Below are 13,929 nucleotides of genomic sequence, written 5' to 3'. Positions count from 1 at the left end.
AACCATCAAATTTTCATCCATTAAGGTTTATCACCCATTGATGATTCTTGCTTGAAAAAATTTAATAGTTGTTATGGTTCCTGCCAAATGATCTCGCTTCTTTTTCCAGCATTCCTTTTTCTCTTATTCGTTTGTTTTCTTCTGTAATGATGAGCTTTCCCTTTTTACTCACAGACTTTGGTTTTAACCTTTGTAGAGTCCTCACTCTGTTGCCAGCTCTGTGGTGCATTAAAAAAAAAGTGTTTTATGGAAAGCATGTACAGCATTTTAGTTGTTTTTATTGGCCTATCTTATCTGCTATACTATTGGCAACAGATATCACTCTTCACCTCTCACTCTTTCTTCAGGCAATTCTTAAGTTTCCTAACCCTCCCCTGAAGCTGCTATTGACAAATAACCAGGTAATTCCCCCTCCATCTTTCCAGGCCCACAGGTTATCTGCCTTTATCTTTCTTTACCTCTCAGCATCATTAGCTGCAGCTGATGACTGCAGCCTTCTTCAAGCACTCTCTTCCCTTGGCTTCTCAGACACCACCCTCCTCTGTTCTCCTGTTTTACTGGCCTTCATGGTCTCTTTGATTGGTTCCTCTCCTGTCTCTCAGCTCTAAACTCAGCAGCTCCCAAGAGCTTAATCCTGGACCCTCTTGTCTTCTCTATAAACACTCTCTCCTTCATCTCATCCTCATTAGATGATCTCATCTAATTAGACTTCATGTAATACTATGTATTGAAATACAATTCAGGGACTTCCCTGGTGGTGCAGCGGTTAAGAATCCGCCTGCCAATGCAGGGGACACAGGTTCGAGCCCTGGTCCGGGAAGATCCCACATGCCACGGAGCAACTAAGCCCGTGAGTCACAACTACTGAGGCTGCACTCTAGAGCCCACGAGCCACAACTACTGAACGCACATGCCCCAACTACTGCAGCTGTGTGCCTAGAGCCTGTGCTCTGCAACAAAGAGTAGCCCCCGCTTGCTGCAAATAGAGTAAGCCCATGCACAGCAACGAAGACCCAACACAGTCAAAAAATAAATAAACAAATAAATGTATTTTTTAAAAAAGAAATACAGTTTATAGGGGGGAGGGATACATTGGGAGATTGGGAGATTTATATATACACTACTTTATATAAAATAGATAACTAATAGGAACCTAGTGTTATAGCACAGGGAACTCTACTCAATATTCTGTAATGACGTATATGGGAATCGAATCTAAAAGAGTGGATATATGTATATGTATAACTGAGTCACTTTGCTGTACACCTGAAACTAACACAACATTGGAAATCAACTATGCTCCAATAAAAAGAAAAAAAAAGAAATACAATGTATAATCTGATGAATTCTAAAATTGTATTGCCGCCCAGATCTCTCCTTGAATTCCGACTGCTTCTGCAGTATGTCCAACTGTATTTCTAAAAGATATTTCAAAATTGACATGACTATAATAGAACTCTTAATTTTCTAACCAGATCTCTCCTCAGTTAAGCCATCCACATTTACTAGGTCACTCGAGTCTCAACTTTATGCATCGGTCTTGCACAAGCTCCGGACGCACAGGCTCAGCGGCCATGGCTCACGGGCCCAGCCGCTCCACGGCATGTGGGATCTTCCCGGACCGGGGCACGAACCCGTGTCTCTTGCATCGGCAGGCGGACTCTCAACCACTGCACCACCAGGGAAGCCCTATGCGTTGGTCTTGATCACTCTCTTTTCATCACTAGAAATGCCAGCTCTCACCCATTCTCTTATTCATTTGCAAGTTCTTTGGCTTTACCTCAAAAATATATTTGGTATCCATACATTTCCCCCATTTACACTTCTCCTGTTTTAGTCAAGATCACCATCATTTCTTGCTTAGACCATATTGCAGCAGACCCTTACTATCCTCCTTGTCTCCCATTTCTCATCCCCTCAGCCAACATAAGCTTCCTAGAGCAGCCTGAGTTATCTTTAAAAACAAAACAAAACACTGTATCATACCTTTGCTTAAAACCTCTAAGTTGTACTTAAAATACAGTAACAACTCCCATACTCTAGCCTTCAAAGCAATATATGATCTGACCCTTGCCTGTTTCCCCAAGTTTTCTTGAACCACTGTATTTCTTGCCCTGTGTCCTAGCAACTCAGGCTTTCTTAGGTTTTTCAGTGTGTTAGAGTGAAAGCTCTCCATAAATGCAGGGATTTTTATGTGTTGTGTTTTTCCTTTTGTCTATCATGTTAACTGACAAATCTCAAAGCACCTAGGACAGTGCCTGGCATATCATAAGCATTCAATGAATATTTATTCTGTGGAAGAATGAATGAATAGGTGCATGCTTTTTTTTTTTTTTTTCCCCCTCATGCCTTTACATCTGCTGGTCTCAGACTGGAATGTTCTCCAAGATCTTAGCACCGTGGGCTTTTTTCATCAATCAAGTCTCAGCTCAAATGTTAGCATCTTAGAAAGGATTTCTTTGACACCTTTATTTAAATTGCCAGCATTCTCCTCCCCTTTGCATTTTTCTGCTTTATTTTCTTCATAGCACTTATCATTACCTGAAATCATCTCATTTATTTATGTTTTCTTCTGTTGCCTCCACTAGAACTTAAGCTCCACGAGAGCAGGGGCTTTTTTTGTTTTGGTTCCCCATTCCATCCTCATTGTTTAGAACAGTGACTGGTAGACAGTACATATTCAGTACTTGTATACTGAAGGGAGAGAATTCTACTGTATGCAAATTTAATAATTAATTGAAACATTTATATAAAAGGCAGATTACTGAGGCTCATTCCAAACCTTCTGAATAACAAAATCTCTGGGGTGGTGTCTACCTGTAACATTTGTGCACTCTAAAGTTTTAGGTCTAGGGAATTCCCTGGTGGTCCAGTGGTTAGGACTCTGCGCTTTCAGCCCTTTCACTCCAGGGGACACACGGGTTCAATCCCTGGTGGGGGAACTAAGATCCTGCATAGCTGCATGGCCAATAAAGTTTCAGACAATTTCTCCAAGTCCATGAGGCCAACTTGGGCCCTCCGGTCCAGACAGCCCCATTCCTCATGACAATTCCCCCTTTTGTGTTCCTTGCGGTCATTTCTGGTCAAACTTCAGTTGTGATGATCCCAATCCTTCAGAGAGGATGTAATAATGTTAAATCTCAAAACGGGGGAAATTCTCTCTAGGGGCCGTGGACCTGTCCACTTCTGGCATTGTCTACTCACAGCACCAAAAGAGAACATTCCAGTGACTCTCTTAATCAATATCATCTTTCCTAAGGCATCTGACTTTCATGTGTCTTTATATCCAGGTAAGAGTTAATAGCATCTCTCACTATAAATGTTAAGGTCTGCCTCATCAGACCCCAAATATGCTTTCTTTTCAATTAAATTCAGCAAGTGTTTACTGACAGCCTGCACAGGAGTCTATGGAGGAACAAGACATGGGTTAGTCATCAAGTTGCTTATAAGGTAGTCAACAGTCCTGAAATTCTAAAAACAATGTTTTCCCAAAATTTCCCAGATTGTTTCCAGTTTTAAAAATAAACAGTAAATAGGATATTGTTGAATGCATTTTACATCCTCCGCTCGCCCACCGCCCCGTGTTTTCTATTCTTAGGTCTTTTGCTTAGTGGTACTTTCTTGGTTAGCCAATAGTTCAGCAATTTTGTATATTTTATCATCATTGATACTTCTACACGTTTAAGATCTAGTGTGCTAAGTATTTTACACGTAAATCCCACTTAATCTTCAAAATAACGTAGCAAGTTAGATGTCATGGACAGGATTACGGCTTCCTGAAGGTCCAAAGGCTCAAGGTCTCTTCAGGCTCTAGTTGCCATTCGTATTAGGGGCGGGGAACTGCAGCTGGCATCTTGCTGCAAAGCCCGAGCTCATTTCTCTGCAACTGGGCTGCTTTGCGAAGGCAATTTTAAGGGATGGTACGATGTGGAAGCCTGAGAGGTTAAGAAAAGAGTGAGTTTAGCCCTTGGTTAACCAGGGTTGAATAACATCTTCATGTTTGTGAAAATCACTTCCTTTCAGCATGGTAAAGGGAGAGGAGAGACGCAGCGCCGCACTCCGGGCTTCTACCGGGCTGAGGTCAGACGCCGGGGCCGGCTCCGAGGCGCAGGGCTTCCGCGCGTGGCGTGGGCTCGGCTGGGCGCTCCGCAAGCCGGCCCGCTGCCGGGGCCCGAGCCGCCTCCAAGCCCGCGCGCCCTCTGCCCGCCGCGTCCCGGGGCGCAGCTCTCAGGACGCGGGCCGTCTGGGGGCGTGCAGCACCCGACGAGCAGCTCCTCCTCCCAATCTTGGGCAGCAAGGCTGGAAGACTCCCCACCTGGACCGCCGCCGCCGGTCCCTCCGAGCGGTCTTGACCCTGAAACCGACGAGTCGGCTTCTCTGATTGGCTTAGAGCACAAACGCAGGCTAGCGGTGCCTGAGACCCGCTCTTTGATTGGACTTTAAACGAACAGCAGAGCACGAAATAAAGAGGCCTTCCGTCATTGGGCCACTGTGTGAATCTCCTTTTAGCTTCTCCGCTGACTGAATAAGCGTCTCAGGATCTTCGTCATGAGTCTTAAATCTGGGCCTGTCAGTTCGCCCCAGCGTTACTCCTCTCTAGGCGAGGCATGGAGTTTACAGAGTTCAACCAATCACATAACGCCGAGATCAGGTTGCCAGGCAGGTTATGCTAAGGAGGCCCCGCCTTTTATGCAGCTCCCACTCTGCGGCGGGAAGAACCACCTGGAGGTGGCGGGGGGGTTTGATTTCCATCACCCCTAGGGAGAGAGGATCGGGGACCCGCTGATCTTCCAGCTCCCCTCACCCAACATCGTGTAAGTACCTAAAGGATTAAGGGAACCGGATAAGCCAGCGTCCAGAGTACCCCATCGACTGGGAGGGTGTTTCGTCTTTGCTTAGTCCCACCCAAAATGGCGCCAAGCTCTTTCCGCGTCTCAGAGCCCGGCCGGGGCCAACCGACCGCGGACCCGGGTTGGGGGGGGACTTGATGGTGGTGGTGGGGGAGAAATCCCGGCGGCACCGCCCGATGGTACAGTCCAGTCGGGGCTGGGACGAGGCACCTCACTCGGGGTGGGGGGTCAAACCATCTGCACCTTCCAAGGGGAAAGGGGCAAAAACCCTAAAGGAGCCCCTCCTGGCGCTGCGTTCAGCCATGGCTCCGGCGCCTCTTCGCCCTGCCTTCCCTGCGCGCAGCCTCCCCCCTGCGACCCCCGAGCGGCTCGCACGCTCCGCCGGCCGCGCGCACCTCTCCTCCCCTGCCCGCGTTGGTTGGGCCGGGACGGCAGTTGGGCGCCCTGCGCGCTCCTGCGGCGGCGGTTGGGCGGCCGCTCGGGGTGCGGCGGGCCGTCTTGGCCGGCGGGCGCGGGGGCGGCGGCTGGGCCCGGAGCTCGGGGACGGCGGGCTCCGTGGACTAGGCGCCCTGCTTTGTCTTGGGAGGCTGCGCCACCGTCCTGCCATTGATTGCTGGTTCTCCGTCCCTTACGCACAAGTTGGCGTCCCGGGACCCCGCGAGGCCCCGCTCGGGGGGCGTGGGGGTGGCCTGTTTGGGTCAGTCGTGGTGCATGGTGTCCGCCGTGGGCAGGGCGCAGGCCGAGGTCCACTTGCGCTCCGGGTCGAGTGCAGAGGCGCGAGCCCGAGGCCTTTGGGGAGCGGGTTGGTGGTGCGCGGTCGCTAGCCGAGGGTCAGCTTTCCTTAAGCACTGTAGCCCGTGACCACGTATTAGGTCCTCCACTAAGTAAATTGTACGCAGCGCTTTGGAATAGTGCGTGCGTACGTGCTTAGCCTTGCTTGGCGGATTGGTTGGGTTTCGATCCATTTTCAATCTATGTTTGTGTAGGTCTAAGCACAAAGCGGGCTGGTTTGGGGTCTGCAGTCGAGGGTTCGGTGTGTGAGGAGTCCCACCCAGCGCGGCCCTGTGCCATCTGCGTCGAAGCCCGTTCATATCTTGCCCGGCTAATCGTCCCCAAAAGTTCTTTAAACCCAAAAGCACTCACTTAACGTTCATTAAAAACAAAATCACTCGTGACGCTCTGCGGCCTCTGCTTCAGACCCGCTCCTTTGTTTCTCCCTCCACCTTTTGCTGGAAGCTCTTTGAGGGCAGGAAGGCACATTGCGTGTTTTTGGTATCCTTCCATCCACTCCATCCCCAGCACCGCAGCAGCTTGAGGAACCGTACTTACATGATGCTCTAGAATTGAAAAAGCAAAATTTAAAAAAAAAAAAAGAAAAATTGGTTGGGGCAAAGCCATGCTTCAAGCAGTGTTGATGCAATCCGATATGTTTACAAAGTAACTTCTGGGTTTATTTTTAAATGAAGTGAAATTGACAAAGTGAGCCGTTTTAAAGAGAACAATTTAGTAATAGATGCGTATTTAAAAATTTTGGAGCGAGACTTTTTTCCCACCTGTGGCTCTTCCTCATTCCTTGAGCACCCACTCTTGGCTCCGCTCTTTCGTTTTGCAAGGGCGCTAAACCGCTGTCTTTTTCTAAATAAGCCATTTTTAGTTTTCTAGTGTTTTGCGGCATGCTCCACCACACGTTAGTGTACTGTATATGTGAATATAATTGAATATAATACTGTATAGTGTACTGTATATGTGAATATAATCGTCCATGTATTACAGATAAGGCAAAGCCCACGTCTTCAAGGGCCCTCAGTGCTTTTTTTTTTTTTTTTTTTTTTTTTTTTTTTTTTTTTGCGGTATGCGGGCCTCTCACTGTTGTGGCCTCTCCCGTTGCGGAGCACAGGCTCCGGACGCGCAGGCCCAGCGGCCATGGCTCACGGGCCCAGCCGCTCCGCGGCATATGGGATCCTCCCAGACCGGGGCACGAACCCGTATCCCCTGCATCGGCAGGCGGACTCTCAACCACTGCGCCACCAGGGAGGCCCCCTCAGTGCTTTTTAATAAGAGATTCTGATGGTATAAGGGATAGTGTATCAATCCAGTGTAATCCTAAATTGGTTGGCACCGCCTCAATTGCCACTTGTCTGAATTTATTTTTTTCTTCTAGTTTTAACAGTAGTACATGATCACTGTAGAAGACATAGAAAATATAGAACAGTATAAAAAGTAAAAATTAGCTGAAGTACAATTACCAGAGATAATTTCTACTGATATTTTGGTATGCTTCAAATCTTTTTTGTGTGTGCATATAAACATTTTTACAAACTTGGCACATGATATGTGGTTTTCACATCTAGGTTTTTTGTTTTTTTGTTTTTTTAATGTAAATAGGTACCCAATGACGTCACCGATGATTTTCCATTTTCGGTAGTTTTCCCCATTACTTGAAGGGGGCATCATGAAATCCTCTGAACTAAAGGAATTATGAAATTTGATTCACTGTTTTTCACAAGCAGAATTTATTGATTACTGTTTAAATTTATCATAGGTAACCTAATGGGATAGGTTTCTGAGTAACAAGCAGAACTGTTCCAAGAGTTGAGAAATACTGAACTGTAACTTTGGTTTCCTTAATAATTTTACATTTTAAGCACTGGTGAACACATGGTAACTGCATAATTTCATTTGGTGCAAATGATAAACTGTTAAACACCCTGTCATTGCAATGTTGGAATTGTTTAGCCAGAGTTTGTTTTAAAATAGCATGCTGGGCTTCCCTGGTGGCGCAGTGGTTGAGAGTCCGCCTGCCGATGCAGGGGACACGGGTTCGTGCCCCGGTCTGGGAGGATCCCACATGCCGTGGAGCGGCTGGGCCCGTGAGCCATGGCCGCTGAGCCTGCGCGTCCGGAGCCTGTGCTCCGCAACGGGAGAGGCCACAGCAGTGAGAGGCCCGCGTACCGCAAAAAAAAAAAAAAAAAAAAAAAAAAAAAAAAGAATGCTGATGTACTTTGACCTATTGCCACTAAAACACACAGTCTTCCCCCACCCACCTCTGTCCCAGAGAGTGTAGACACACCCTGCCCAGCCTTTTGTGTGGTTTTCACAAGCAGAATTTATTGGTTAAACAATAAATTTATTGTTTACATTTATCATAGGTGCTTTAATAGATTAGCAAATGAGCATTTGGTCTCGTGTCTAGAAGGGGCCGGCGAGTTAAGAAAAAGGAAGTGTTCTACTATAACCAAATCTTTGCAGAATGGTCCCACTGGATTCTCCAGGGGTACTGGGTAGGGGCAGGAAGGTGAGGCGGGAGCTTTTTCTGACTATTATATTGGTCATTCTCTGTTGAAACCTTCCTCTCCCTCTCTGGCCTTATGCTGTTTACATGGATTACTGCTAAAGGGTGTCTGGCCTCCTTCCTTTTTTTATTCTCAAAGTTATAAGCCTAGTTCAGGACTTATGTGGACGTGGTGCCTTTCCAGTTTATTTCCTTGCAGCCCTACTGTGACACTGCTATTTACTATTAGTACTGAAACATTATTTCCACTCCCTTTCCAAAGTCCGTCAGTAGCTTTGGGCTTCCTGTTGCCTAGACCTGTGTAGATTTTAAATGTTCAGGTTGTGGAAAGCAGCTGAAAGTAGGTTCTTTTTGGATAACTTTGAAATATTTTAAAGAATTGGGGTTGAGGAAATGGAGAGGGAGGTGGGATGCTATAGATTATACCAAGTCACAATTATAGCAAGACTAGTTAAAAATGTGGTGAAGACACTCATTATAAAATTATAAAATCAGGGGGCTTCCCTGGTGGCGCAGTGGCTGAGAGTCCACCTGCAGATTCAGGGGACACGGGTTCGTGCCCCGGTCCGGGAAGATCCCACATGCCGCGGAGCGGCTGGGCCCGTGAGCCGTGGCCGCTGAGCCTGCGCGTCCGGAGCCTGTGCTCCGCAACGGGAGAAGCCACAACAGTGAGAGGCCCGCGTACCGCAAAAAAAAAAAAAAAATATATATATATATATATATATATATATATAATCAGTAATGTGCAACGCTTTAAGAACTCCAAACATACAGATTGCTATTGGGAAAATAGTCTATTATTGTTTGTTATCCACTTCTTAGTTGAACTCATTTATTTCAGCATCAGAGCATTGGAGCTAAATGCTCGCTTTTTTTACCCACATCCTTCACTCTCACGGTCTGGCTCTCATGGTCTGGCCTGTTTCCTGCTGTCCCTCAGATCTGTGCTGTCCGGTATGGTTACCAGTAGCCACATATGGCAGTGAAGCACTTGAAATATGGCTAGTGCTGTGAGTGTGAAATGCATGCCAGATTTTGAGATTTGGTATGAAAAAAATGAAATATTTCAATATCTAAAATATTGATTACATGTTGAAATGATATGTCGCATATCCCATGTTAAATAAAATCCATTACTGCAATTAATTTTGCCTGTTTCTACTTTTAACAAATGTGGCTGCTAGAAGATTTAAAATTATGTATATGGGTTGCATGCGTGGCTTGCCTGATTTGTTCGCTGAACAGCCGCCTTAGGCTTAGTCTAATGGGCGGGAGTGCGCCCAAGTGGCAGTAAGTCATCATACAGTGTATTATCTCTTTGTTTCTATAGTTTCAGCCAATAGATACTGCTTATACGTAGATGTGTCTGATTTCTTTTAGTGCTTATGATGGCTCTCACAGAAGCATTATTATTCTTTTGAAGAATACCTTAATCTCAAAACCATTTCCAGGTAATTGAGTTAACTGTTACTGAATAAATATATTCAGTTAATCATTTGAACTTAAAATAATGAAATGACATCTGTTAAGCACATAATCCATTAAAAAAAAAGTTGAGCTAAGCATAATCAGCTGAATTTTCCCCAGCTTGGTCTGCCACTTACTGATTTTTACAATGTACTGTTTTTTCAGAGATTTAAGAAATATTTCTGGGAGAAACTTGAAATTGAAAAAATCAAGCTCATAATTTTTTTTTTCTCCTGTGATTAAAAAAAAGGCCACAATAGTTTGCTTCTAAGTGTGGAACACTTTGGACCAGCTCATGGGACAACTATCCTTTTAAGCACAAAGAATCATAACATACAGATAAAATCATATTCTTTTTATACCTATATTTGAAAACTGACCGTTTTGCCCTTACGTACCTTTGTGGATGTGTTTCTTTTTACTACCCTATATGGGGGTTTGATACGGTGTCAAATTTAACAGCATGGGCTCTGGGGGCAAAGGAACTTAGATTTAGAGCTCAGCTTTATTGGCTGGCTGTGATCTTGGGCCCATTAGTTAACTTCTGTGAGCCTTAGTTTCTTTATCAAATTATTAATCTAGTTTCTTAATTATTAATGGGGATAATAATAGTACCAGCCTCAAAGACCCCACGTGAGAATGCCTGTTATCACTGTCCACAGTGGTATAAATGGCTCAATAACTGTTTACTGATTTTGGATATTCTGCTTCAGCCAAACTAGTCTTCTCACTGTCCCTGCAATTCTGGGGTTTTCCTTCATGTTTTCACACCTTCATTTCTCAAATGGAAGGTTTGTTCCTTTCTGCCCACTTCTCCCTCCTTGCCCAGTTCTGCCCACCAAAACCCCATCCATCCTTCTAGAGCGGTGGTCAGTAAACTTTTTTTGGTAAAGAACCAGATAATAGGGACTTCCTGGTGGTCCAGTGGTTAAGACTCAGCACTCCCAATGCAGGGGGCACGGGTTTGATCCCTGGTCAGGGAACTAAGATCCCGCATGCTGCACTTCAAGCCCCGCCCCCCAATAAAAACCCCCAAAAACAAAAAACAAACAAACCAAAAAACCAGACAGTAAACATTTTCAGCTTTGTGGGCCAGATGGTCCCTGAAGCAACTACTCTCCGCCCCTGGTGTGAAAGCATGGCCATGTTCCAATTAAACTTTATTTATGGACCCTGAAATTTGAAGTAATATAATTTCCATGTGTCACAAAATATTCTTCTTCTGTCTTTTCAACCATTTAAAAATGTAAAACCATTCTTAGTTCACAGGCCATACAGACAAACAGGTGTCGGTCTGCCCTGCCCTGGAGCCAGGTGAAAGCCGAGTGGGGGAGGGAGGTGGAACATCTTACCTGAAAGGGATCCCTCTTGTCTCTGAATGCCCTACAGGATTTTTGTACGGCTTTGTAATAATTGTAACATTTATCGAGTGCTTAATTAGTATCGCATAGCAACTGTTTGTGCTTATTTCTTGCTTCCTAAACATATTGTACATTCCTAGAAGCTTTGGATATTTTTTAGTCCCCTCATACAGAATGCAGTACAAAAGTGCCTTTTACTTACTGGGCTCTAAAATGTTAGGAGGAATAAAGGAGTGAATACAATTAACATAAGACATTAAAGTGAGCTCTGGAATTTTCCTCCCTTTTCTTCAAAATTCTTATTTTTGGATGCAAATCTCACCATTTTGTTGGCATTGCTTGAAGATTTTGAGGCCAATCCGTTAGGGGTTATTTTCAGTCTTGCCACAAACCATGATTATAGGCACCCTTATTATCATGTTCTTCTGATAGAGGAAAACTATAATCCTTTGACTAATTATTGCTTTGTGTTTGACTGACTTTTAAGTGTCCTTTCTAAGACACCTGTTTACATTTAATTCTTACTGTGCGACAGTGACAGAACGGTGTTGTAACTACTTTACAAATGAGAAGAAGGAGGCAGTTTAGTGAATGATGTGGGTGGCGGGAGCAGGGTGTCTGGTTCCTCGGTCCCAGGCAGTGGTATGTATATTTATGAGATTTCAGCCTCTTACTCATCGTTTATTCATCTTCTCTTTTATTCTTTTTCTCTTGAAGTTGATGAATTGAAAGTATTCTGGGGAATTCCCTGGCGGTCCAGTGGTTAGGACTCGGTGCTCTCACTGCCGAGGGCCTGGGTTCGATCCTTGATCGGGGAGCTAAGATCCCACAAGCCGTGCAGCACGGCCAAAAAAAAAAAAAGTATTCTGGATTTCCAGTACTTCATAATTTGATAAATATAAGGACTAATAGATGTTTAGGACTTGTTTATGTGACACACAAGTTTTCTCAAGTATGTTAAACCCTCTGAAGTGAGATATGACATAACCATAAAACAATAATTCTAGAATTAAAACTAAATTATGGAGCAGGAATTGTGCTTTTTTTTTTTTAAATTAATTTATTTATGGCTGTGTTGGGCCTTCGTTGCTGTGCACAGGCTTCTCATTGCGGTGGCTTCTGTTGTTGCGGAGCATGGGCTCTAGGCGCGCGGGCTTCAGTAGCTGTGGCTCAAAGGCTCTAGGGCACACGCTCAGTAGTTGTGGTGCACGGGCTTAGTTGCTCCGTGGCATGTGGGATCTTCCCGGACCAGGGCTCAAACCCGTGTCTCCTACATTGGCAGGCGGATTCTTAACCACTGCGCCACCAGGGAAGCCCAGTAATTGTGCTTTGATGAACTTTGTTTCATTTTAAAATTTAAGAAAGTTGATATTCATATTTATATATACTTTTCCCAAACCTTAGGAATCTCATCAAAAAATTATATCTTTTTATACATCATTTAAAAATCATATCTTTTTTTCTGATTTGTGGTTTTTCAACAGTTATAAACTGTAGGAGAAATATTTTAATTCTAACAAAATATGTATAAGACCTTTACAGAAAAAATTCTGAAACTTTATTGAGTGACTCCAAATAAACTCTAAATAAATGGAGTGACACTGGTTTGAGGATTGGAAGATTTAATATTGTAAGGCATTGATTCTTTGGAAACTGACTTACGGATTTAATGTAATCCCAGCAAATTGAAAAAAACTAGACAAGCTGATGAAATTTTGCCAAGGCCCAAGAAAAGGCAAGACACTCTTGAAAAAGAAAAAGAAGTTGGAAACACTTCTGTTCCAGAGATCAAGAGCTAAATAATTAAGACAGTGTGATCCTGGCACCGGGTTAGAGCAGTAGACCAACTGAACACCCCAAGGAGTCCGGAAATAGTCTCACACACATTCAGACACTTGATTTATGACCCAGGAAGCATGGCAAATAAAAGGCCAAACAGGACTTCCCTGGTGGCGCAGTGGTTGAGAATCTGCCTGCTAATGCAGGGGACATGGGTTCGAGCCCTGTCTGGGAGGATCCCACGTGCCGCGGAGCAACTAGGCCTGTGAGCCACAACTACTGAGCCTGCGCGTCTGGAGCCTGTGCTCCACAACAAGAGGGGCCGCAATAGTGAGAAGCCCGCGCACTGCGATGAAGAGTGGCCCCCGCTTGTCACAACTAGAGAAAGCCCTCGCACAGAAACGAAGACCCAACACAGCAAAAATAAATAAATAAATAAATAAACTCCTACCCCCAACATCTTTAAAAAAAAAAAAAGAAAAAAAAAAGTCCAAACAGTACAAATTTTAGAAGTTGACATAGGGGAATATGTTCATGACCTCAGTTTCGAAAAGGGTTTTTTTTTAAAGATTTTTTTATTTAAGATGTTACCTGCACTAACAGAAAAATGGGCAAAAGTCTAGAACAGGCACTTCAGAAAAGGAGAAATCCAGATGTCTAATAAACATATGAGAAGGTGTTCAACCTTGTTAATAATCAAGCAAGTGCAAACTACAACCACAGTGCCATGTTACTTTGAGCCTAAATTCAAGTTGGCAAACGTGTACCTGACTTAAAAGTCGGCAATACCAAGTCCCAAAGTTTTTGAGCAATAGAACAGTCATACGTGGCTGGTAGGAATAGAAACTGGTATGACTACTTAGGAAAACCATTTGGCATTACCTAGAAAGTCAAAGACAAGCAGACACCAAAGCCCGGCGACTCCACTGTTAGAGAAGTTGATACACATGAGAGAACCAGGAAGAATATTTGGGGTAATTAATTTTCCTGATATGAGTTGATTCAGTTCATATTTGAGGGCTGTTAGGTTCTATACACAGGTAGCTTTATTTTGGCACAAGGGTAAATAAATTATATATTTTTTCCCTCTCTGCTGGGTATTTTTAATAATATCTAGTGTGTTCTTCATTTCCTAAAACAATGCTGGGCACAGAATAGGCATATAATAAATACTGTTGTG

General features: G+C 44.3%; 1 protein-coding gene across 2 annotated transcripts in view; it reads left to right on the top strand.

The window, feature by feature from the left end:
* The first annotated feature begins 993 nt into the window (after positions 1-993).
* Positions 994-13,929, top strand: part of PRDM10 (PR/SET domain 10) — a 97,808-nt gene continuing 84,872 nt past the window's right edge. For both annotated transcript variants that reach the window (XM_082628377.1, XM_082628376.1), the window contains exon 1: positions 994-4,814. The gene's annotated coding sequence lies outside the window, so the exon portion shown is untranslated. The remainder of the gene's footprint in view (positions 4,815-13,929) is intronic.

Source organism: Mesoplodon mirus, assembly GCF_964341445.2.
Source record: "Mesoplodon mirus genome assembly, chromosome: 7".
Taxonomy (NCBI): Eukaryota; Metazoa; Chordata; class Mammalia; order Artiodactyla; family Ziphiidae; genus Mesoplodon; species Mesoplodon mirus.
This window is presented reverse-complemented; position numbering and strand designations above follow the sequence as displayed.